The sequence below is a fragment of the Triticum urartu genome, chromosome 7 (assembly GCF_003073215.2).
Source record: "Triticum urartu cultivar G1812 chromosome 7, Tu2.1, whole genome shotgun sequence".
NCBI lineage: Eukaryota > Viridiplantae > Streptophyta > Magnoliopsida > Poales > Poaceae > Triticum > Triticum urartu.
The window spans coordinates 705179981-705203609 of NC_053028.1; the positions used below are offsets into that span (position 1 = coordinate 705179981).

A 23629-nucleotide genomic window follows, 5' to 3' on the forward strand; every position below is an offset into this window, starting at 1 on the left:
ACCTCGGTAAAGCTGCTTACATATTGAGCATCAAGATCTATAGAGATAGATCAAGACGCTTGATAAGTTTTTTCAATTAGTACATACCTTGACAAGATTTTGAAGTAGTTCAAAATGGAACAGTCAAAGAAAATGTTTCTTGCCTGTGTTACAAGGTGTGAAGTTGAGTAAGACTCAAAGCCCGACCACGGCGGAAGATAGAAATAGAATGAAAGTCATTCCCTATGCCTCAGCCATAGGTTCTATAAAGTATGCCATGCTGTGTACCAGATCTATTGTATACCCTACACTGTGTTAAGCAAGGGAGTACAATAGTGATCTAAGAGTAGATCACTGGACAACGGTCAAAATTATCCTTAGTGGAATAAGGAAATATTTCTCAGTTATGGAGGTGACAAAAAGGTTCGTCGTAAAAAGTTACGTCGATGCAAGTTTTGACACAGATCTGGATGACTCTAAGTCTCGATCTAGATACATATTGAAAGTGGGAGCAATAAGCTAGAGTAGCTCCGTGCAGAGCATTGTTGACATAGAAATTCGCAAAATACTTACGGATCTGAATGTGACAGACCCGTTGACTAAAATTATCTCACAAGCAAAACATGATCACACCTTAGTACTCTTTGGGTGTTAATCACATAGAGATGTGAACTAGATTACTGACTCTAGTAAACCCTTTTGGGTGTTGATCACATATCGATGTGAACTATGGGTGTTAATCACATGGTGATGTGAACTATTGCTGTTAAATCACATGGAGATGTGAACTAGGTTATTGACTCTAGTGCAAGTGGGAGACTGAAGGAAATATGCCCTAGAGGCAATAATAAAGTTATTATTTATTTCCTTATATCATGATAAATGTTTATTATTCATGCTAGAATTGTATTAACCGGAAACATAATACTTGTGTGAATACATAGACAAACAAAGTGTCACTAGTATGCCTCTACTTGACTAGCTCGTTAATCGAAGATGGTTATGTTTCCTAACCATAAACAAAAGAGTTGTTATTTGATTAACGGGATCACATCATTAGGAGAATGATGTGATTGACATGACCCATTCCATTAGCTTAGCACCCGATCGTTTAGTATGTTGCTATTGCTTTCTTCATGACTTATACATGTTCCTATGACTGTGAGATTATGCAACTCCTGTTTGCCGGAGGAACACTTTGTGTGCTCCCAAACGTCACAACGTAACTGGGTGATTATAAAGGAGCTCTACAGGTGTCTCCAAAGGTACATGTTGGGTTGGCGTATTTCGAGATTAGGATTTGTCACTCCGATTGTCGGAGAGGTATCTCTGGGCCCTCTCGGTAATGCACATCACATAAAGCCTTGCAAGCATTACAACTAATAAAGTTAGTTGTGAGATGATGTATTACAGAACGAGTAAAGAGACTTGCCGGTAACGAGATTGAACTAGGTATTGGATACCAACAATCGAATCTCGGGCAAGTAACATACCGATGACAAAGGGAACAACGTATGTTGTTATGCGGTCTGACCGATAAAGATCTTCGTAGAATATGTAGGAGCCAATATGGGCATCCAGGTCCCGCTATTGGTTATTGACCGGAGATTTGTCTCAGTCATGTCTACATTGTTCTCGAACCCGTAGGGTCCGCACGCTTAAGGTTTCGATGACAGTTATATTATGAGTTTATGAGTTTTGATGTACCGAAGGAGTTCGGAGTCCCGGATGAGATCGGGGACATGATGAGGAGTCTTGAAATGGTTGAGACGTAAAGATTGATATATTGGACGACTATATTCGGACATCGGAAAGGTTCCGAGTGATTCGGGTATTTTTCGGAGTATCGGGTAGTTACGGGAGAAGCAATGGGCCTTGATGGGCTTTAGTGGGAAGAGGAGAAAGGGCCAAGGGGCTGCTGCACCCCCCCTCCCCTCTAGTCCGAATTGGACTAGGGAAAAGGGGGCCGGCCACCTTTCCTTCTCCTCCACTTCCTTCTCCCTTCCTCCCCTCTTGGTGGACTCCTACTAGGACTTGGAGTCCTAGTAGGACTCCACATCCTGGCCGCACCAAGCCTTGGCCGGCCTCCTCCTCCTCCATCCTTTATATACTGAGGCAAGGGGCACCCCATAGACACACAAGTTTATCCACGTGATCTTATTCTTAGCCGTGTGCGGCGCCCCAGCCACCATAGTCCTCGATAATATTGTAGCGGTGCTTAGGCGAAGCCCTGCAGCAGTAGTACATCAAGATCGTCACCACGCCGTCGTGCTGGCGGAACTCTTCCCCGACACTTTGCTGGATCGGAGTCCGGGGATCGTCATCGAGCTGAACTTGTGCTAAAACTCGGAGGTGCCGTAGTTTCGGTGCTTGATCGGTCGGGCCGTGAAGACGTACGACTACATCAACCAAACGCTTCCGTTGTCGGTCTACAAAGGGTACGTAGATCACACTCTCCCCTCGTTGCTATGCATCACCATGATCTTGCGTGTGCGTAGGAAAATTTTGAAATTACTACGTTCCCCAACACTAATGATAATGATCATGAAACTTCAGAACAAGATACTACTGAACCTCGTAGATCAACCAGAGTGAGATCCGCGCCAGAGTGGTACGGTAATCCTGTTCTGGAAGTCATGCTACTAGATCATGATGAACCTACGAACTATGAAGAAGTGATGGTGAGCCCAGATTCCGCAAAATGGCTTGAAGCCATGAAATCTGAGATGGGATCCATGTATGAGAACAAAGTATGGACTTTGGTTGACTTGCCCAATGATCGGCAAGCAATTGAAAATAAATGGATCTTCAAGAAGAAGACAGACGCTGACGGTAATATTACTGTCTACAAAGCTCGACTTGTCGCAAAAGGTTTTCGGCAAGTTCAAGGGATTGACTACGATGAGACCTTCTCACCCATAGCGATGCTTAAGTCTGTCCGAATCATGTTAGCAATTGCCGCATTTTATGATTATGAAATTTGGCAGATGGATGTCAAAACTGCATTCCTGAATGGATTTCTGGAAGAAGAGTTGTATATGATGCAACCAGAAGGTTTTGTCGATCCAAAGGGAGCTAACAAAGTGTGCAAGCTCCAGCCATCCATTTATGGACTGGTGCAAGCCTCTCGGAGTTGGAATAAACGCTTTGATCGATAGTGTGATCAAAGCATTTGGTTTTATACAGACTTTTGGAGAAGCCTGTATTTACAAGAAAGTGAGCGGGAGCTCTGTAGCATTTCTGATATTATATGTGGATGGCATATTACTAATTGGAAATGATATAGAATTTCTGGATAGCATAAAGGGATACTTGAATAAAAGTTTTTCAATGAAAGACCTCGGTGAAGCTGCTTACATATTAGGCATTAAGATCTATAGAGATAGATCAAGACGCTTAATTGGACTTTCACAAAGCACATACCTTGACAAAGTTTTGAAGAAGTTCAAAATGGATCAAGCAAAGAAAGGGTTCTTGCCTGTGTTACAAGGTGTGAAGTTGAGTCAGACTCAATGTCCGACCACTGCAGAAGATAGAGAGAAAATGAAAGATGTTCCCTATGCTTCAGCCATAGGCTCTATCATGTATGCAATGCTGTGTACCAGACCTGATGTGTGCCTTGCTATAAGTCTAGCAGGGAGGTACCAAAGTAATCTAGGAGTGGATCACTGGACAGCGGTCAAGAACATCCTGAAATACCTGAAAAGGACTAAGGATATGTTTCTCATTTATGGAGGTGATAAAGAGCTAATCGTAAATGGTTACGTCGATGCGAGCTTTGACACTGATCCGGACGATTCTAAATCGCAAACTGGATACGTATTTACATTAAACGGTGGAGCTGTCAGTTTTTTGCAGTTCTAAACAAAGCGTCGTGGCGGGATCTACGTGTGAAGCAGAATACATAGCTGCTTCGGAAGCAGCAAATGAAGGAGTCTGGATGAAGGAGTTCATATCCGATCTAGGTGTCATACCTAGTGCATCGGGTCCAATGAAAATCTTTTGTGACAATACTGGTGCAATTGCCTTGGCAAAGGAATCCAGATTTCACAAGAGAACCAAGCACATCAAGAGACGCTTCAATTCCATCCGGGATCTAGTCCAGCTGGGAGACATAGAGATTTGCAAGATACATACGGATCTAAATGTAGCAGACCCGTTGACTAAGCCTCTTCCACGAGCAAAACATGATCAGCACCAAGGCTCCATGGGTGTTAGAATCATTACTGTATAATCTAGATTATTGACTCTAGTGCAAGTGGGAGACTGAAGGAAATATGCCCTAGAGGCAATAATAAAGTTATTATTTATTTCCTTATATCATGATAAATGTTTATTATTCATGCTAGAATTGTATTAACCGGAAACATAATACATGTGTGAATGCATAGACAAACAGAGTGTCACTAGTATGCCTCTACTAGACTAGCTCGTTAATCAAAGATGGTTATGTTTCCTAACCATGGGCAAAGAGTTGTTATTTGATTAACGGGATCACATCATTAGGTGAATGATCTGATTGACATGACCCATTCCATTAGCTTAGCACCCGATCGTTTAGTATGTTGCTATTGCTTTCTTCATGACTTATACATGTTCCTATGACTATGAGATTATGCAACTCCCGTTTGCCGGAGGAACACTTTGTGTGCTACCAAACGTCACAACGTAACTGGGTGATTATAAAGGTGCTCTACAGGTGTCTCCAAAGGTACATGTTGGGTTGGCGTATTTCGAGATTAGGATTTGTCACTCCGATTGTCGAAGAGGTATCTCTAGGCCCTCTCGGTAATACACATCACATAAGCCTTGCAAGCATTGCAACTAATGAGTTAGTTGTGAGATGATGTATTACGGAACGAGTAAAGAGACTTGCTGGTAACGATATTGAACTAGGTATTAAGATACCGACGATCGAATCTCGGGTAAGTAACATACCGATGACAAAGGGAACAATGTATGTTGTTATGCGGTCTGACCGATAAAGATCTTCGTAGAATATGTAGGAGCCAATATGAGCATCTAGGTTCCGCTATTGGTTATTGACCGGAGACGTGTCTCGGTCATGTCTACATTGTTCTCGAACCCGTAGGGTCCGCACGCTTAAGGTTTCGATGACAGTTATATTATGAGTTTATGAGTTTTGATGTACCAAAGGATTTCGGGGTCTCGGATAGGATCGGGGACATGACAAGGAGTCTCGAAATGGTCGAGACATAAAGATTGATATATTGGAAGCCTATATTTGGATATCGGAAGTGTTCCGGGTGAAATCGGGATTTTACCGGAGTACCGGGAGGTTACTGGAACCCCCCGGGAGGTATATGGGCCTTAGTGGGCCTTAGTGGAAGAGAGGAGAGGTGGCCAAGGTTGGGCCGCGCGCCCCTCCCCCCTAGTCCAAATAGGACAAGGAGAGGGGGGCGGCGCCCCCCTTTTCTTCTCTCTCTCTTCTTTCCCCCCTCCCGAATCCTATTCCAACTAGGAAAGGGGGGGAATCCTACTCCCGGAGGGAGTAGGACTCCTCCTAGCGCGCCCTCTCCTGGCCGGCCACAACCCCCCCCCCTTTGATCCTTTATATACGGAGGCAGGGGGCACCCCTAGAGACACAAGTTGATCCACGTGATCATATTCTTAGCCGTGTGCGGTGCCCCCTTCCACCATAGTCCTCGATAATATTGTAGCGGTGCTTAGGCGAAGCCCTGCGACGGTAGTACATCAAGATCGTCACCACGCCGTCGTGCTGACGGAACTCTTCCCGGACACTTTGCTAGATCGGAGTTCGGGGATCGTCATTGAGCTGAACGTGTGCTAGAACTCGGAGGTGCCCTAGTTTCGGTGCTTGATCGGTCGGGCCGTGAAGACGTACGACTACATCAACCATGTTGTGCTAACGCTTCCGTTGTCGATCTACAAGGGTACGTAGATCACACTCTCCCCTCTCGTTGCTATGCATCACCATGATCTTGCGTGTGTTGGGGAACGTTGCAGAAAACAAAAAATTTCCTACGGTTTCACCAAGATCCATCTATGAGTTCATCTAGCAACGAGTGATCGGATTGCATCTACATACCTTTGTAGATCACGCTCGGAAGCGTTCAAAGAACGGGGATGAGGAAGGCGTACTCGACGTGATCCAAATCACCGGAGATCCTAGCGCCGAACGGACGGCACCTCCGCGTTCAACACACGTATGGTCGGCGTGACGTCTCCTTCTTCTTGATCCAGCAAGGAGGAAGGAGAGGTTGAGGAAGATGGCTCCAGCAGCACGACGGCGTGGTGGTGGTGGAGCTGCAGTACTCCGGCAGGGCTTCGCCAAGCACTATGGAGGAGGAGGATGTGTTGGAGAGGGAGAGGGAGGCACCAAAGGCGTGGTTAAGAAGTCCTCCATCTCCCCACTATATATAGGAGGGCCAAGGGGGGGGCGCCGGCCCTAGGAGATCCAATCTCCTAGGGGGGTGCGGCCAAGGGGAGGAATCCCTCCTCCCCAAGGCACCTAGGGGTGCCTTCCCCCTTTGGGACTCTTCCCTCCTTGAAACCCTAGGCGCATGGGCCTCTTGGGGCTGGTGCCCTTGGCCCATGTAGGCCAAGGCGCACCCCCTACAGCCCATGTGGCCCCCCGGGACAGGTGGCCCCACCCGGTGGACCCCCGGGACCCTTCCGGTGGTCCCGGTACAATACCGGTGACCCCGAAACTTGTCCCGATGCCCGAAATAGCACTTCCTATATATAATTCTTTACCTCCGGACCATTCCGGAACTACTCGTGATGTCCGGGATCTCATCCGGGACTCCGAACAACATTCGGGTTACTGCATATACATATCCCTACAACCCTAGCGTCACCGAACCTTAAGTGTGTAGACCCTACGGGTTCGGGAGACATGCAGACATGACCGAGATCGCTCTCCGGTCAATAACCAACAGTGGGATCTAGATACCCATGTTGGCTCCCACATGCTCCTCAAGGATCTCATCGGATGAACCATGATGTCGAGGATTCAAGCAACCCCGTATACAATTCCCTTTGTCAATCGGTATTTTACTTGCCCGAGATCTGATCGTCGGTATCCCAATACCTCGTTCAATCTCGTTACTGGCAAGTCACTTTACTCATACCGTAATGCATGATCCCGTGACCAGACACTTGGTCACTTTGAGCTCATTATGATGATGCATTACCGAGTAGGCCCAGTGATACCTCTCCGTCATATGGAGTGACAAATCCCAGTCTTGATCCGTGTCAACCCAACAGACACTTTCGGAGATACCCGTAGTATACCTTTATAGTCACCCAGTTACGTTGTGACGTTTGGCACACCCAAAGCACTCCTACGGTATCCGGGAGTTACACGATCTCACGGTCTAAGGAAAAGATACTTGACATTGGAAAACTCTAGCAAACGAACTATACGATCTTATGCTATGTTTAGGATTGGGTCTTGTCCATCACATCATTCTCCTAATGAGGTGATCTCGTTATCAATGACATCCAATGTCCATAGTCAGGAAACCATGACTATCTGTTGATCAACGAGCTAGTCAACTAGAGGCTTACTAGGGACATGTTGGTGTCTGTTATTCACACATGTATTACGATTTCCGGATAACACAATTATAGCATGAATAAAGACAATTATCATGAACAAGGAAATATAATAATAATGCTTTTATTATTGCCTCTAGGGCATATTTCCAACAGCGTGTGCATAGGAAATTTTTTGAAATTACTACGTTACCCAACACCAGTTACGTTGTGACGTTTGGTAGCACACAAAGTGTTCCTCCGGTAAACGGTAGTTGCATAATCTCATAGTCATAGGAACATGTATAAGTCATGAAGAAAGCAATAGCAACAAACTAAACGATCAAGTGCTAAGCTAACGGAATGGGTCAAGTCAATCACATCATTCTCCTAATGATGTGATCCCGTTAATCAAATGACAACTCATGTCTATGGTTAGGAAACATAACCATCTTTGATCAACGAGCTAGTCAAGTAGAGGCATACTAGTGACACTCTGTTTGTCTATGTATTCACACGTGTATTATGTTTCCGGTTAATACAATTCTAGCATGAATAATAAACATTTATCATGATATAAGGAAATAAATAATAACTTTATTATTGCCTCTAGGGCATATTTCCTTCACAAATCCCTAGCCCGCCGCCACCCCCGAGCATCCACCGCCGCCGCCGCTCCCAAGCATCCACCACCACCGCCGCCGGCCCCAACCAACCATCCACCAACGCCGCCCCCCTCCCCCTCCTGCCAACCATCCACCACACTCCACTGGACCGCAAGCCACTACCGTCGTCGCCCCGAATCGTGCGTTTCCTCCCCGAGCTAGGGTTTCAGCGCCGCCGCCGGCCCCGCCTCGCCGCCAACTTCGTCCCCCTCGCTCTCCGGCGCACCTTCCTCGAGCCAGCAGAAGCTCTCTACTTTCCCCCATCGGTAGGAGCAACCATCCCCGCCTTCGCCACCCAGCAAAGGTGAGTATCCAAACTGTAATGTTTCACTGAAAATTTGAGTGAAACTGGAAAATTGAAGTTGCGGTTATAGTTGCAGCAGCACGGGCCTGGAGATTTGGTCACATTCTGCAACCAAACAACCGGCCTTCTCCGTTCTCCTGCAGCAGCAGCAGCAAAAGGTTTTTGCTCTCCCTTGTTACTGGATTTAAGTTGGAGACAACATTTAAGTTCTGAACCTTGTAAGTAAATCATGTTCTGAACCATTTAAGTTCTGAACCATTGGAATTTCTGAATCGTGAACCTTGTTATGTTTAAAAAAAGATGATAAGTAAACTGTATGTGTGTGATGTACTGTGTGTGTGTGTTGTCTAGATGCCATCCACAGGTCAGTGGCCATGCTAGACAAAGTTCTTATTCACATTTGCCCTAATGTATGTATTTTAGGAGTGTTGAAGATCTGCTAGTGCTGAATTTTAGGAGTAGACTAAAATAAATTTTAGAATGACTGAATGTATGCAGCCTGCAGTAGTGTGTGGGACTGTGGATCATTAGCAAGGAAACCGTGCTTTAGTTCAGTCTTCGGAGATATTTGCCTTTGCTTCAATAGGTAGTTTGCTCACAGTCAACATATAATAGCATAATTTTTTGTCCTGCATTGGAATACATCACACTAATACTGTATACGAATTAGGGTCCTTATGTTATGTTCTATTCCATGCAGCAAAGGCAATTTTCATCTAAGTTGAGCTGATTTTGATTTCCGTATGTTATGGGGGGCAACAGATATTGCTATATGTTCATTCTTGAGGGTACAGACTTGCTAAACTATTGATGATTTTTTGTTGGGTGGCCTATTAGATCTGGAATGGAAGCTCACATAAGTTGAGCTTATTTTTGTCCATATGAAAGCAGAGGACCATATGGTCTGTGGCCTTTTCATCCATATGAAAGTAGAGGCACATTGTGGTGCTAGTTTGCTGGGTTTTGTCTCCGACCATCGTGTCGTGATGATTTTGCAGGTACCCCGAGAGGCCCTTGAGTTTGCCGGAATGTCGATTAACTTCCGTTCTGGCAAATTCGGGTACTCCATATGTCCTATTTTAAGCAAAGGTCATGCTCAAATTTTCCGTGAATTTTAGCATGACTTTGCTAAAAATAGGACATATGGGGTACTTGCGACTAATGCATGGGCCAGGGTATCTTAGTACTTAATTAAGTAAGATCAACTGCCTCTTGTGTTATACATATAGAAGTGTGATATCAACTCATAGTTATTACTAATGTCAGTTGCTCGTCATAGATAAACCCTAATCTGGTAGGATGACCTACCAAAAAAGCCCATATCACATATTCTATTTGGATGGCCCTGCTAACCCTTGACCATAAATACTTGAGATGGATGTAGCAGGCTTAAAGAAAGAAATGTTTTTAGGCCAACTCCATTGGGCCTGGCTGAAAATGCACAAGTGTGCATGACTAACTATATTCTATTGTAAAACTAAACAGGAAAGAGGAACCACTCATCCTAACCACTTCACTTCTTACTACTGAAAATCTTAGACCATCTCCATTCACCAATAGCTCAAACCAGTTTGAAGGGCGTGTTTTCACCATACTGTGGATCATCTTATTGGACCCAACGCAAGAGATGATGTAGTTTTGAATTATGAACGTAGGATATGTCGTTATCGGACGACGAAAGTCTTCCGGGGGAGTGCGGCTGGTGCCACGACGATCGAGGTCTGTGCGACATGCCTCACCTGGACGATGATTGGCGCTTCAGCATTAAGCTCGAGGAGACCTTCGAAGTTGAAACGGTACACAACGACGACAAGTGTTATTTTCATAATTAAGCATGACTTCAACTATTTCAACGTGTAATTTTCATCTTTTATAATTCGAGTATAGCTTATCCCATGCCATGCAAGACGCTATGTCTTGGAGAGGATGGATTTTGAAGACCATGAAATTTCTGAAACAAAGAAAATTCACCTAAGGACTCATCACGATGTGGATTTTGAAGTAAATCTGTATAATTCTTGGAGTATAACCCATTTTGGTTGCAAAAATTGGGAAGCATTTTGCAAGATGTATGGCTTTGATGAGGGTATGCTTGTCACCATGGATCTTGGTGATCCTAAAATCGAGCAAGACAATATGGACATTTGGGTCCTTGTTGATACGCCTCCAATTCTACTGTTATGTGAGTTTCTCAAACATAGTTATTAGCTAATTTATATTGTTTATTTCAAAATAGTTGACAGCTTATTTCCATTGGCAACTTATTTTCATTGTTCAAAGAATGTGCAGGAGATGGTACACAAAACCCACTACACCGATGGCTCCGATTAACAACTTACAAGGAGAAAAATCATCTAGTCAGATTTTGTACTGACATTGAGAATTACAATATCTACAATCAAACTCCTCAACATTATGGTCAATACGTGCCACTAGTGCATGTGTGTTCAACTACGGTAACTACCATGGAGATACCCCGGTAAGATTTTTTATTATTACGACATCCGTGCATCTTTTGCATACTTCTAAAACTAGTAGAAGGCACGTGCTTTGCATGTGTGTGTTGTTAACTAAAATTTTCATACAGATAAGAAAACTTTAAATAAAATGAAGCACTTTTTTATATGGAGTTTTAGCTTCGCAACCTCTTGGCGACCTTCAAAAAATAATCATCTGCATGCATTGTACATAACTTGGACTTGGATGGAATATAATGCATTCTACCATGCATATCCAATATTTCAGGTCTGCTGCAAAAATTCCAATATTTAGGACTTCACAAAAAAATGGGTACGTATCATCGTAAAATTCATGAGAATGGCCGTTTAGCTCATTGACCTTCTGTTTTTTTAACAGGCCGCTCGACCTTTTTTTAGGGGGGACCCCTCGACCTTTTTGCGTCCTGCCTTAGGCTAAAAAATGTGGTTTTGGGTCAACAGCGTAACACTCGGCTATATGGGCCTGGAAGCTTGCCACTGGGCCAGCTATATGGGGGCCCACTCAGAAACGCCAACACAGGTCAGTTCCCTGTGTTTTTTTAAAGTAATATTTTAGTAAAGTATTACAAATAAATATGAATAATTGAGCAAAGTACCAGTCAATACTTACCTGGTCCATTATACATAAGACTTTCATCGTCCACTTCATCGCACTCAATGTTGTCTTTGGTATTTGCCAGATAATCTGTTGATAAATTTTTTTTTGATAGAAAGACTGTAAGGGAACCCCTACAGTATAATTGGTGCAACAAACCTAAATTGCAAGTACCAAGTCTTGAACCTGGATGGGTGGGAAGGCATCAGCCCCTTCCCACCACTAGGCTATGCCTTAGTTATATCTAGTTGTAAATAGATGAAATACTTGTTATGTGCTGCATATAGATTAAATCATTGTTTTTTATGACTAAAATTACCATGAACGACAGGAAAATAATCCTGGGGCACATAAATGATGTCTTCATGCAAGTTGTTGGTATTTCTATCAGGATCCCGTGCGGTACTACAACTTTCTTTTTCTGACCTCTTTCTTTTATTAGGGCCACAAATCTCTTGTACGTGTGTTTTTTCCTGGTCATGTGACAGTTGTGAGTACACATTGGTGCAATGTTGCCGCTTACGCTGACCTACATTTTTCAATTCATATTTTGCAGCTTGTTCTTCCGAGGATATTGATGATAAATATATGCCAGATGGACTGATAGTGAACCGAGTTCCAGCTTTTGGACGGCTTGTCTCAGAACCACCATTTTCTGCCACTGTTTTCAAGGAAAAATAGTCAACGGCAGTGTAATGAAATATAATAAATAAATTTTTACTGTAGTATTTCTTAATTAATTATATATACAACCTTGCTTGCCTTTTGATGAAGACCCTAGCTGAGTAAAAACTGAATCGTGCCTCTCATAGTTTGAAATGGCCATGACTTCCTCTCCTGTAATGTAGGTTCAGTTTACCCAATCATTATATATCATATAATAAAAAATAATGAGATAAGCGAACATTCAACGGCTATTGATAAAATTTGTGATGCATATTTTATTGATTAGAACAGTCACCTATCATGTATTGGTTATTATTAGTAGCTCTCAAAATTTTCTGTTGTGGTGCTGTTTGTGTGTTGTTACAACTTGCACTGCACTCATGCCGCATTCTTTTATACTCACGATTCCTTTGCAGATAGGCTTCCCTCTGATATGGAGCCATTTGCAAATACCTATCCCGGTCGCGGTAATGCTTACGCTGGGAAGAATTCATTTGCATAGCGTTTTTGGTTTCTGCTAAAGGATCATTCTGCTCTGCAACCACAGCTACTATTTCCCCACCAAACAAAACAAACAAAAACACACAGTATATCAAGGCAAGCGATCAATAAGGATAATAAGTAGAAGATATCGCTAATAAAAAAACGTACGTTGGTTCCCTTTTGGTGAAGTCGTCGAGTGAACATTTGTAATATCTCTGAAAGGAACTCGGCCTTCCATCTATTGGGTTTTACTGGACGGCTAGCGGTTATGACTTTGATTCTTGATTGTTATAAGCCAGGTATTTTCAGCCACAACCTACAGTATATAAGCATTAGACCATTTTTAGCTTGCCAAATCCGAGAAAAATAATTAAAGCATACTCAAATTTGCAAACGGATATGAGACATGAACAGAATGAACATGTGCTTTATGTTCAGAATAGCACTGCCTTTTATAGTCTACCAACAGATAGCTGCTTGGACAAAAGCACAAACACCTTGCGTGCAAGAAAAGCAGAAAAATCAACAGCTACAGTCAGACCAGTGAATATGTATTTCATATAATTGATAGCAAGAAGGATCACTTGCGTAACATTCGCACGCAAAAGAATCATCACAGAATTCCAAAGGAACAGATTAGGATGGGCCACCTAGAGAAGGAATAGCTCACTTGTGGTCAATCCGTCGGTGGCACTATGGTCAGCTGGTTGTAGTAGGATGTCCAGCTCTCATGAACCTGGACTCAACAGGCAGCAAGAAAATTCGAACCAAGACAAAGCTTGCAAGGAGACGATGGCGGAGCTGCAATCTGGATGTTGACGTGATTGGAAGGAACTGGGGGCGTGGACGGCAGGTATGAACTGACGGAGATCGCGGTGTGTGACGTACACGCTAGGGAAATTTCATAAAGAGCATATGGATGTGGTGGTGAAGTGCGCGAGGTTGCGCCTTGGCGGGGAATCGATTTGCTGGAGCCTTGGCGGGAATCGATTTGCTGGAGGCGAGCGTGGGTTGTAGAGTTTTCCAGAAGAGGCGTCTGAGTTCTCAGCCTTTGGCGGGAGGTGGGTGGCGAATCCGGGTAATGTGGGCCGTTCGATCTGATAAAGTGGACGGCTACAAATGAATCCATTGTGTAATTTGGTGGGCAAAACATGCAAGAAGAAGGTAGATTCAAAATTCAAAGAATTGTGTGCTATAGTAGTAGAGACTAGTACATCATTGCTAACTATGAAGTTATTACGATGTTTTTTCAACAGATAATCCCAGAGAATTGTGTGCCTCATTTGATGTATCAGAAAGGTAGCCTTAATGTTTTGAACATACAGCCAGGTCATCCTACGAATCTCAACTGTCCGTACAATATTTCTAAAACAAGTGGAGACATGCAAATCAAAGGATGGAAAAAATGTATGAACAGTCGTAAGGAGGTTCTTGGAAGCAAAAGGAAGCGAAACGCAAGAATTGAAGACAGGATGATCTCCATTCTCCATAATGGAGAGTCAGGATCTATATTGTTTTATGATATTTTACCTTAAATAGGGTATTTAGGTCCTGCCTAATACTGATGATCATGTGCTAAGAACAATTAAGTAGGGTTGGTTCGATGACTATCAAGATGATGATCGTATGACTTGTTATTAATAACGAGTAGAAGTTGTATGATGATGATTAGTAGGACTTGTTAGGATTAGTATTACTTCCGACAAACTCGCTACTCGCGGTCTCGAGACTTGTAATGTTCTATCTTTGTTCGGTCTTTTGAATTCGGAGACTAATATGATGAATTGTATTCGGAGACTAATCTTCTATTGTATTCGATGAATCTGTTGTTGCTGTGTGGTGTTGTCTATATTCTGTCCAATAATATATTTTGTAACCCGTGAAAATATCAGAAAAGAAAAAAAATCCCTAATATTCATACTAGTGGCGCACCACTCAGAACACTAATGGGACACTACAAAAAGGACTCTAATGGCGCATCATGCCCTAGTGCGCCATTAGTATACCAAAGCACATGGGTAAATATGGCTCCCTGCGAGGCATACTAATGGCGCACCTTGGGCTATACTAATGGCGCACTGCGTAGTGCGCCATTAGTATACCAGATACTAATGGCGCACCAGTGGTGCGCCATTAGTAAAAAATTCTAATGGCGTGGTGCTAGTGGCGCACCTGTAGTGCGCCATTAGTAGGCAAAACAGGTGCGCCACTAGTAGGCCTTTTCCTAGTAGTGATTCTATTCAGACTATTGCACGTGTGGCTTGTGGGACTCAGCAGAGAGCCGTTGAGCAGAGAGCCGTTGCGGGTGTGCTATATAAGCGGGCGACACACAGCGGCGGTGACCACGACGATAGAGAGCACGGCGGTGACCACAGCGAGAGAGAGAGAGAGCACGGCGGTGACCACGGCAAGAGAGAGAGAGAGAGAGAGAGAGAGAGAGAGCACAGCGGTGGGATGCTAGTTGTGGAGCAGTGGCGGAGGCAGAACTTTTGCGAAGCCTGGGCAAATTTGAGCCTGAGTGTCTAATCTGGAAACCAAAATCGGGTGTTCGGATGCACAACATATAAAATAGCATCAAAATTTCAAACCACAAATCCACATTAATGATATAGTGAAAATATAACCATAAAAATCATACAAATGTAAGGGCTTCTTTGATTCAAAGGATTCTCAAAGGAATTTAGGAGGATTCTAATCCTTAGGAATTTTTCCTATCTTAGTTGTTTGATTTGAAGGATTGTAAACCATAGGAATTTTTTCATAGGATTCATTTGCACTAGATTTTATAGGAAACATCACATCCACTCAAACTTGTTTGAAAGAATCCTGCGTTTTTTCTATTCACAATCAAACACTCATACAATCCTAGAGTATTCAAGACGACATTCCACTCTAATCCCATGTTTTTCCTATTCCTGCGTTTTGGAAATCCTACGAATCAAAGAGTCCCTAATTTTAGAGTGAAATAATATAATATATATACTCCCTCCGTCTCGATGTTATATTCGTCAGATCTTACATGCAGATCCCTGTCAAATTTTCTTTTAATTTTTCTTCTTCTTTTTAATAGGTTTTGTCACTTGGCTGAGACTTGATTAAGTCCACATCCCCAAAAATAAAGTTGAGACTTGACAACATAAGTTATAGAACCAGGCCTGTAACCAAACTGCTCATATTGCCGGCGGACCATCCAAATTACCACAAATGTCCTAGAAGACACTATAAGATTAAGAAAATGGATTTGTAATTCACATAAATTAATTATTGTGGTTTGCAAATATATTCAAAATAGAGAGCTTGCAACCATCTCTTACGTGGCAATATGAGATGGTGGTTATGGCTCTACTTATGTTTTCAGTTGCACACCACTCACATTTCAAAGCCAAAAACCTCCGGATCTCTCAAATTTAATAATTTGAAGTTTGAAATTAACACCAACAATCTAAAAAACCCTAAATGATGGACTAAGCACATAAAGTGGTTATCACCCCCAGTGACCAATTCCCCATGCCATGGCCTCAAAAAAGTATATTAATCTCACCTAATTACGAAGACGGGACAAACATCCGATGCTGCAAGCCATTCCTCGGAATCTCGGGTGGATGGATGGATGCACTCCGGCGCCGCCTCCACCTGCGTCTGCGCGCCTAGGCCAGCCTCCACTTGTTGCCGGTCTGTTTTTATATTTCTCTCCTTTATATTTTTGTTTTTGGTTGTGTGCATGTGTTTCGATATCTTGTTGATGCAGATGCTGGGTATAATTGCTATCTTCACGATATTTAATATATCCCTGTTATTATAAAAAAAATCGATCGAGGATGCCGCCATTTGAACAGAAGCTAAATGAACCGGGATTCGCAAGGACGTGGAGCGATCGACCGGTCCTTTCCTTCTCGTCTCTACTAAAATAAAACAAACAAACTGGACAAGTAGGCTTGTCTCACGTGGGTACTTGTAGCCCATTAGCCTGTTAGTGCTTAAATTAATTAATTATAGTAGTGTTGATTGACTAGAAAGAAAATGGAAGCCCATTGGCCCGGCCACTGCCCGGGTAACCCACCATGCGAGGAGTTTTTTCACTGTTTTGATAGCTTCATCGTAGCATGTAGCGCAGCTGCGAGCCCGGGCAACTGCCCAGGCTAGCCGGGCGGTGGCTCCGCCACTGCTGTGGAGGGCGCGGTGGCGTTGAGATCCCCTTCAGCTTCGAGCTCCATGTCTTCCTCAAGCTCCCGCGCCACCTCGCGGATGCAGAACCGGGCGCGTGTGGACATGCCTGTTTTCGTCTGTCCGCGGTGCCGGGCGGGCGTTGTTCGGAGGGTTTCTCACACACCGAGGAACCAGAATTGTCCGTTCTATGTGTGCAGCTAGAATGGGGTAAGAATCGGGGCAATTGCACCATTTTCGTGGTCGGGGTCTTTGAGCAATGGGTTGATCTATTTGGTGTTCATGTAGGTGACATGCTTTTTTCTTTGGGTCGATGCTCTGGCCAAGACTCTGATGAATGAACTGCAAGAAGAGCGTGAAGAATGGTTGTGCATGCTGCCACGAACGGCAGTGGCTGCAGCACGAGTTCCGGAAGAAGAGATGGAGGGCGAAGCACGCACTGACAGAGAGCTAGCTGTTGAGCTTAGGATGTTGAAGAAGAAGGTTAGGAAGCTTGAAGATCAAGCACTACCAATACCCATTTGCAAATACTTTTGGGCATTTGTAGGTATGGTAATCGCACTGGTTGTAATGTTGAAAATGTATGGAAAGGCATCAATTATGGAGGAATTTGTAATCTTGAAAATGTATGGAAAGGCATCAATTATGGAGGAATTTGTAATCTTGAAATTGTATGAGAAATTCACCTAGTTTAAATGTTGGTCAAAGTTGTTTAAATGTTGAAAAAAAAAGTGACCAACATTTAAATATGTTGAAAAAAGGAGAAGAAATGAGGAATTCAAAAACTCTTGATCAATGAAATGCAGCTCTCTGCTATGCCTTTCTGTCAAAAAAAGGTTGCTCTTGGGCCAAATTCAGAGTGTAGAGCCAAGTGCAGGCTAGACTAATGGGCCAACTACATCCAATTAGGCCCATTCGGGGGTTCTTTTGCGTGTTTTTCTATTTTCTGTTCTGATTTAATTTAGGCAGTAAATCATAATGCTGAAACTTTTTGTGGAAGCTAATTGAATTATTCCACAGCCAAACAATTAAGGTTAGAAATTTTTTGGAGCTGTTAAATATTTAATAGCAATTTAATTACTCCAATTCAAATACACCGTGATTTAAATCAAAGACCAAAATGTCATGGAAAATGTGCCCCAGCTCTGGTAGAGGTTTACACCTGGTGCCAAAATAAATGAACATTTTTAAGGGCATTACATTGAGAAAAAATAATTTGTCTAAAAAATGAAGGGTGGAAAATGCGCAAAAAATTGGTGCAACTGGGGACTCGAACCCAGGACTGCATGGGTTTGTGGCGTTTAGGGCTGCGTTGGTAACCACTAGGACAGATGGAAAGACTTTGACATGGGTAGGGAAGGAAGGTATACATAGTGAGATCGTGAATGTTTGCACACGTGTGAGAGTGGTTTTCCTTTGTTTTGCACTGAAATTTTGGAGAGTTCGAAGGTTGAAAACGTATTTTTGCACTGCCACATGATTTTGGTTAGAGTGGCACTTGGTTTAGGGTTAGAGTGGCACTTGGTTTAGGATTTAAAGGGAATAAATTTGCATGTTAGTGCATGACTTGTTTTTCTTTGAATGAAAGAGAGGGCTGCTCACCCCCTCCGATTTTCATTAATGAAAACCACAAGTTCTCGAACTTCATGACTTGGTTTAGGGAAGAAATGATATGTTTGGGCACGGACATTTTTTAACACACATAATAAACCCTAATAACTTAGATAAGATGCAACACACCGTACCCTTACATTAAGCAATAATAATAAGTTCACAGACACATGAAGAAACATAACACGACATGACACGACATAGAAAAGCAACAAAATAAAAATGAAACATGATGAGCTTGACTCCGGGCTTGAACATCTTCATCTTGACCACCTTCTTCCACCTTGGCCACGCGCCCCTTCAACACCGTGTTCATCTTCACACCTCCTCCTCCTCGTCGTAGGGAAGGGAGTGCATCTGACCTGGAGTGGGGAAGATGCTCTCGTAGTTGGTGTAGATGTTGTACACAGTGAAGAAGATGGCCTCGTAGCCGCACCAAAAGACTTGGCCGAGGAGCTCGCGCGCGTCAAACGGGTTGGTGAAGGTGACCGTGAGCAGTAGGAGGATGCCTCCGCGGTCACGAACCTCGTTGAGTGTGAACATCCTAGGTGAGCCCCGTGGGAGGTGAGCATAGCTGGCTCTGAGGAAGGCGCGGGTGAGTTCGATGGAACCCCTCCACCTTAAAATAGCCCACACACGGAGCTCCCTCTCCATGAGCACGCCCGGTGGGTAGCGCAGCTCTGGCATGACAGGGGACGGTTGAAGGTCGGCCCGTTGAACTGCATCTTCACTTGGTCTCGCTTGGGGAGGGCTCGGTTGCTTGGGTGTTTGAAGTTGAAGAGAATGGATCAGATCTGGCTTGTGGGTGGGAGAGGAAGAGAGGCACCCCATTTTATAGGCCTGTGCGTGGGAGAGGAAGAGAGAAAGGATGAGAACGGTGCGTGTGTGAATCCGGACGCGTGTGTGTATCCGTTACGTTTTGCACTCTTTAATTTTTGCACGAAAACGATGCATGGGGCGCATGCATGCATCTGAATCACTGCATAGCTCTTTGACCGGGCGATGCATCTGACTCGCTGCCCTCAACCACGGCCGTAATGCCTAACTCTGAATCAATACGTGCATGGCCACCTAGCTCGCCTCGCTAGCCTAGCTCGCCTAGCGCGCCTCGCTCGCATGCATGCACATCCGCCTACCGCGCATGCAAACCCACGTCGCCGCCTCCCATGCATGCAAGGCCTGGAAAGGCTGAGGCGGGCAATTTATTGCGGTCTCAGGCCCAGACAACGAGATGGCCCAACGGTCCATCTAGCGCGCTCGGTATTTGTTAAAAAACAATCTCCCAGCCAATCAGATTGCATCTCGCGGATCGCCCCCCTCCTCCCCGTAGATTCCTTCTAGAAGGGTTAGATCGACGGCCCTTGATCGCCGCTAGGGTTAGATGGACGGTCCTTGTTCAGCGCTAGGGTTAGCGGGGTTTGGGAGGGGTTTGGAGCAGTCAAAGCTATATTTGACCAGATTTCAAATGAGCATAATAAATTAAATAAAAATCAGAAAAATAAAAAACCTGCGCACATAGTCTTCTTATGTCATATACTAACAATTTAAGTTGATAAACAAGGTTTACATACATTTAAACAATAAGTTCATGTGTATTGTGTGATATCTCGAGTATCTCAAACTCTCTTGTATGAAGTGAAGAGAAGTGTTTTGGGGAAATGAACATGAAAATTTCAAAAAACTCACCACAGCTTCATTTTGGAGTGACTAAGAAGGATCCAGGCTTAGTTTTTCATTTTGATGTTTTAAACTTGTTTAAATCTTGGTCAAAGTTAAGTTTGATCAGAATTCAAATGAGCAAAAAAAATAAAAAATGGAAAAACCAGCGCACATAGTCTGTATATATAGAATATATGTGTAGGAAAGTTATTTGGCTGATTTAGACAAGGTTGAAAAAAACCTTGCTTAGAAATGAGGCTGTTTACCCTACCTTTGGACCCCTCCTTTTAGCACGTTTTTCTTGAAAATTTCAAAAACCTCACCACAACTTTATTTTGAATTGACTAAGAAGGATCCAGGCTTAGTTTTTCATTTTGATGTTTTAGACTTGTTTAAATCTTGGTCAAAGTTAGGTTTGATCAGAATTCAAATGAGCAAAACAAATTAAAAAATCAAAAAAAGGAAAAACATGTGCTCATTTAAACATCATCCAACAGATTTAAACATCATGTCAAATATAGTTCTAACATAGGTCCAACATCATCCAACAGAAATACAACATTATTCATAATGTTTCATAATTATTCATAAATAGCATTGGGGCTTCTGTCTGTTCCTTGAGCTTCTTGCCATCACCTTGCTCCTCGTGCACCTTGTGCTCATTGCTTCTTCTCTTCTCCTCTTCGTTGTCGGTATCTTGCGCGTCTTCTTCAAACCTATCATAGAGCTGTGCAAAACATAAAGGGTAATGAGATCATGTCAAGTGATAAATGTACAGTAGTATTTGACCCTTGCAAGATTTACATACCTAGCAGAACTCACAACAACAGAAGGTTGGTCACCATTTGGAGCCTCACTTGAATCATCATTTAGAGCGTCACTTGGATCACCATGATCACCATTTGGAGCCTCACTTGGATCACCATGATCACCATTTTGGAGTCTCACTTGGATCACCATTTGGAGCCTCACTTGAATCATTATTTGGAGGATATTTTGGATCATCGTCAAAATCATGCGGCTATTGACCATCATCATTTGGAACCTCGTCAAAATCCTCATCTGATGCAACCGGCTGTTGACCATCATTTTCATCATCTGTTGAGGCAACCGGCTGCTGACCAACATTTTCATTGAAGCCTTCATCGAAACTCTCTCCGAACGCTGGATTTACTGTGTTATCACAATACTTACCGAAATGACTAGACCCACCACACCTTGTGCACTTACACTTACTCGCTCCAAGTCCAGCTCCTTCGCTGTGAGGTCTGATTCGACTCTTCCTTGGTCTACCTGCTGCTCTCTTCAGAACTGGAGCGCAAAGCTTGAATCCAGGGTCCACCATGTCCCATTGTTGTTTTCCCTCCATAGCAGGCAAGGCATAAGCATATGTGGCTTTGAACCTTGCAACAGAGTAGTAATCATGCACATATTGGTGTATGTTCCCTGCTGGACCTAGGAGAGAAGTGATGAAAAACAAGGCATGAATGCATGTCAACCCAGTTATCTGCCATTGCCTACAACTGCAAGTTCTAGCTTCTAAATCCACTGGATATCTCCATTCCCTCTTCTCTTTATCCAAATATGATATCTTTGCTGTGGTACCCGAGCAAAGAGTCATGTTCATTTCCAAGCCTGTTGTTTTCTGCTTCAGTTCATTCATCACGGCAGGGATGATAATGTGGCCCATGAATTTTGCCTCAGCAATTCCTGCACAATAATGAAATTTCTGCATGTATTCTATCCTTATCGTGTCAAGCAAATCCACCACATAATGACCCTTTAGTTTCCGGATCGTTGAGTTGAAAGACTCTGCTAGATTATTGTGCACATAGTCAACTTTGCTTAGTTAACTGAATTGGCTTCTGGCCCATAACTTGGAGTGGTGTGTTTCCAAGTATTCTTTCACTTTGGGATTCATGTATAACTGCCTGAAGTGGTAGTTGTGCTTCTTAACACTGCTAGTCAAAGATGCTGGCCATAAATTGTCGGTATAAACCTTTCCTTTGAATTTCTTCATGAAATTTGCAGCAAGGTGACGCATGATACGTCTCCGTCGTATCTATAATTTTTGATTGTTCCATGCCAATATTATTCAACTTTCATATACTTTTTGGCAACTTTTTATATTATTTTTGGGACTAACATATTGATCCAGTGCCCAGTGCCAGTTCCTGTCTGTTGCATGTTTTTGGTTTCGCAGAATATCCATATCAAACGGAGTCCAAACGGGATAAAAACGGACGGAGCTTATTTTTGGAAAATATGGAAAATTCGGAAGGAAAATCAACGTGGACCAGTGCCCGAGGTGGTAACGAGGCAGGGGGGCGCCCCCCCCCCCCCAGGGCGCGCCCCCTACCCTCGTGAGCCCACCGTAAGGCGGTTGACGCTCTTCTTTTGCCGCAAGAAAGCTAATATTCGGGAAAAAAATCACGGCGAAGGTTTCAGGCCAATCGGAGTTACGGATCTCCATACATATACGAAACGGTGAAACAGAGACAGGACAGAACGCAGAACCAGAGAGAAACAGAGAGATATATCCAATCTCTGAGGGGCTCTCGCCCCTCCCACTCCATGGGAGCCAAGGACCAGAGGGGAAACCCTTCTCCCATCTAGGGAGGAGGTCAAGGAAGAAGAAGAAGGAGGGGGGGCTCTCTCCCCCTCGCTTCCGGTGGCACCGGAGTGCCACCGGGGGCCATCATCATCACCGCGATCTTCACCAACAACTTCACCGCCATCATCACCAACTCTTCCCCCCTCTATGCAGCGGTGTAACCTCTCTCTTACCCACTATAATATCTACTTAAACATGGTGCTCAATGCTATATATTATTTCCCAATGATGTATGGCTATCCTATGATGTTTGAGTAGATCTGTTTTGTCCTAATGGCTATTTGATGATCGTGATTGGTTTGAGTTGTATGTTTTATTATTGGTGCTGTCCTATGGTGCTCTCTGTGTCGCGCAAGCGTGAGGGATTCCCGCTGTAGGGTTTGCAATATGTTTATGATTAGCTTATGGTGGGTGGCGTGAGTGACAGAAGCACAGACCCGAGTAAGTAGGTTGTTTGCGTATGGGATAAAGGGGACTTGATGCTTTAATGCTATGGTTGGGTTTTACCTTAATGAATCTTTAGTAGTTGCGGACGCTTGCTAGAGTTCCAATCATAAGTGCATATGATCCAAGTAGAGAAAGTATGTTAGCTTATGCCTCTCCCTCAAATAAAATTGCAATAATGATTACCGGTCTAGTTATCGATTGCCTAGGGACAAATAACCTTCTTGTTGACAAAAGCTCTTTACTAAAACTAATTTAGTTGTATCTTCATCTAAACAGCCCCTACTTTATATTTACTTGCTCTTTATTATCTTGCATACATATCCAACAACACCTACAAAGTACTTCTAGTTTCATACTTGTTTCCGGTAAAGCGAACGTCAAGTGTGCGTAGAGTTGTATCGGTGGTCGATAGAACTTGAGGGA

At 43.5% G+C, this 23629-nt stretch overlaps 1 long non-coding RNA gene across 1 annotated transcript; it reads right to left on the reverse strand.

The window, feature by feature from the left end:
* Positions 1–12879: 12879 nt before the first annotated feature.
* Positions 12880–13551, reverse strand: LOC125525999. Its single transcript, XR_007291504.1, has 2 exons — positions 13382–13551; positions 12880–13027 (listed from the first exon to the last, which is right to left on the reverse strand). It is a non-coding gene; the product is annotated as an uncharacterized LOC125525999 (long non-coding RNA).
* Between the last annotated feature and the right edge of the window lie 10078 nt (positions 13552–23629).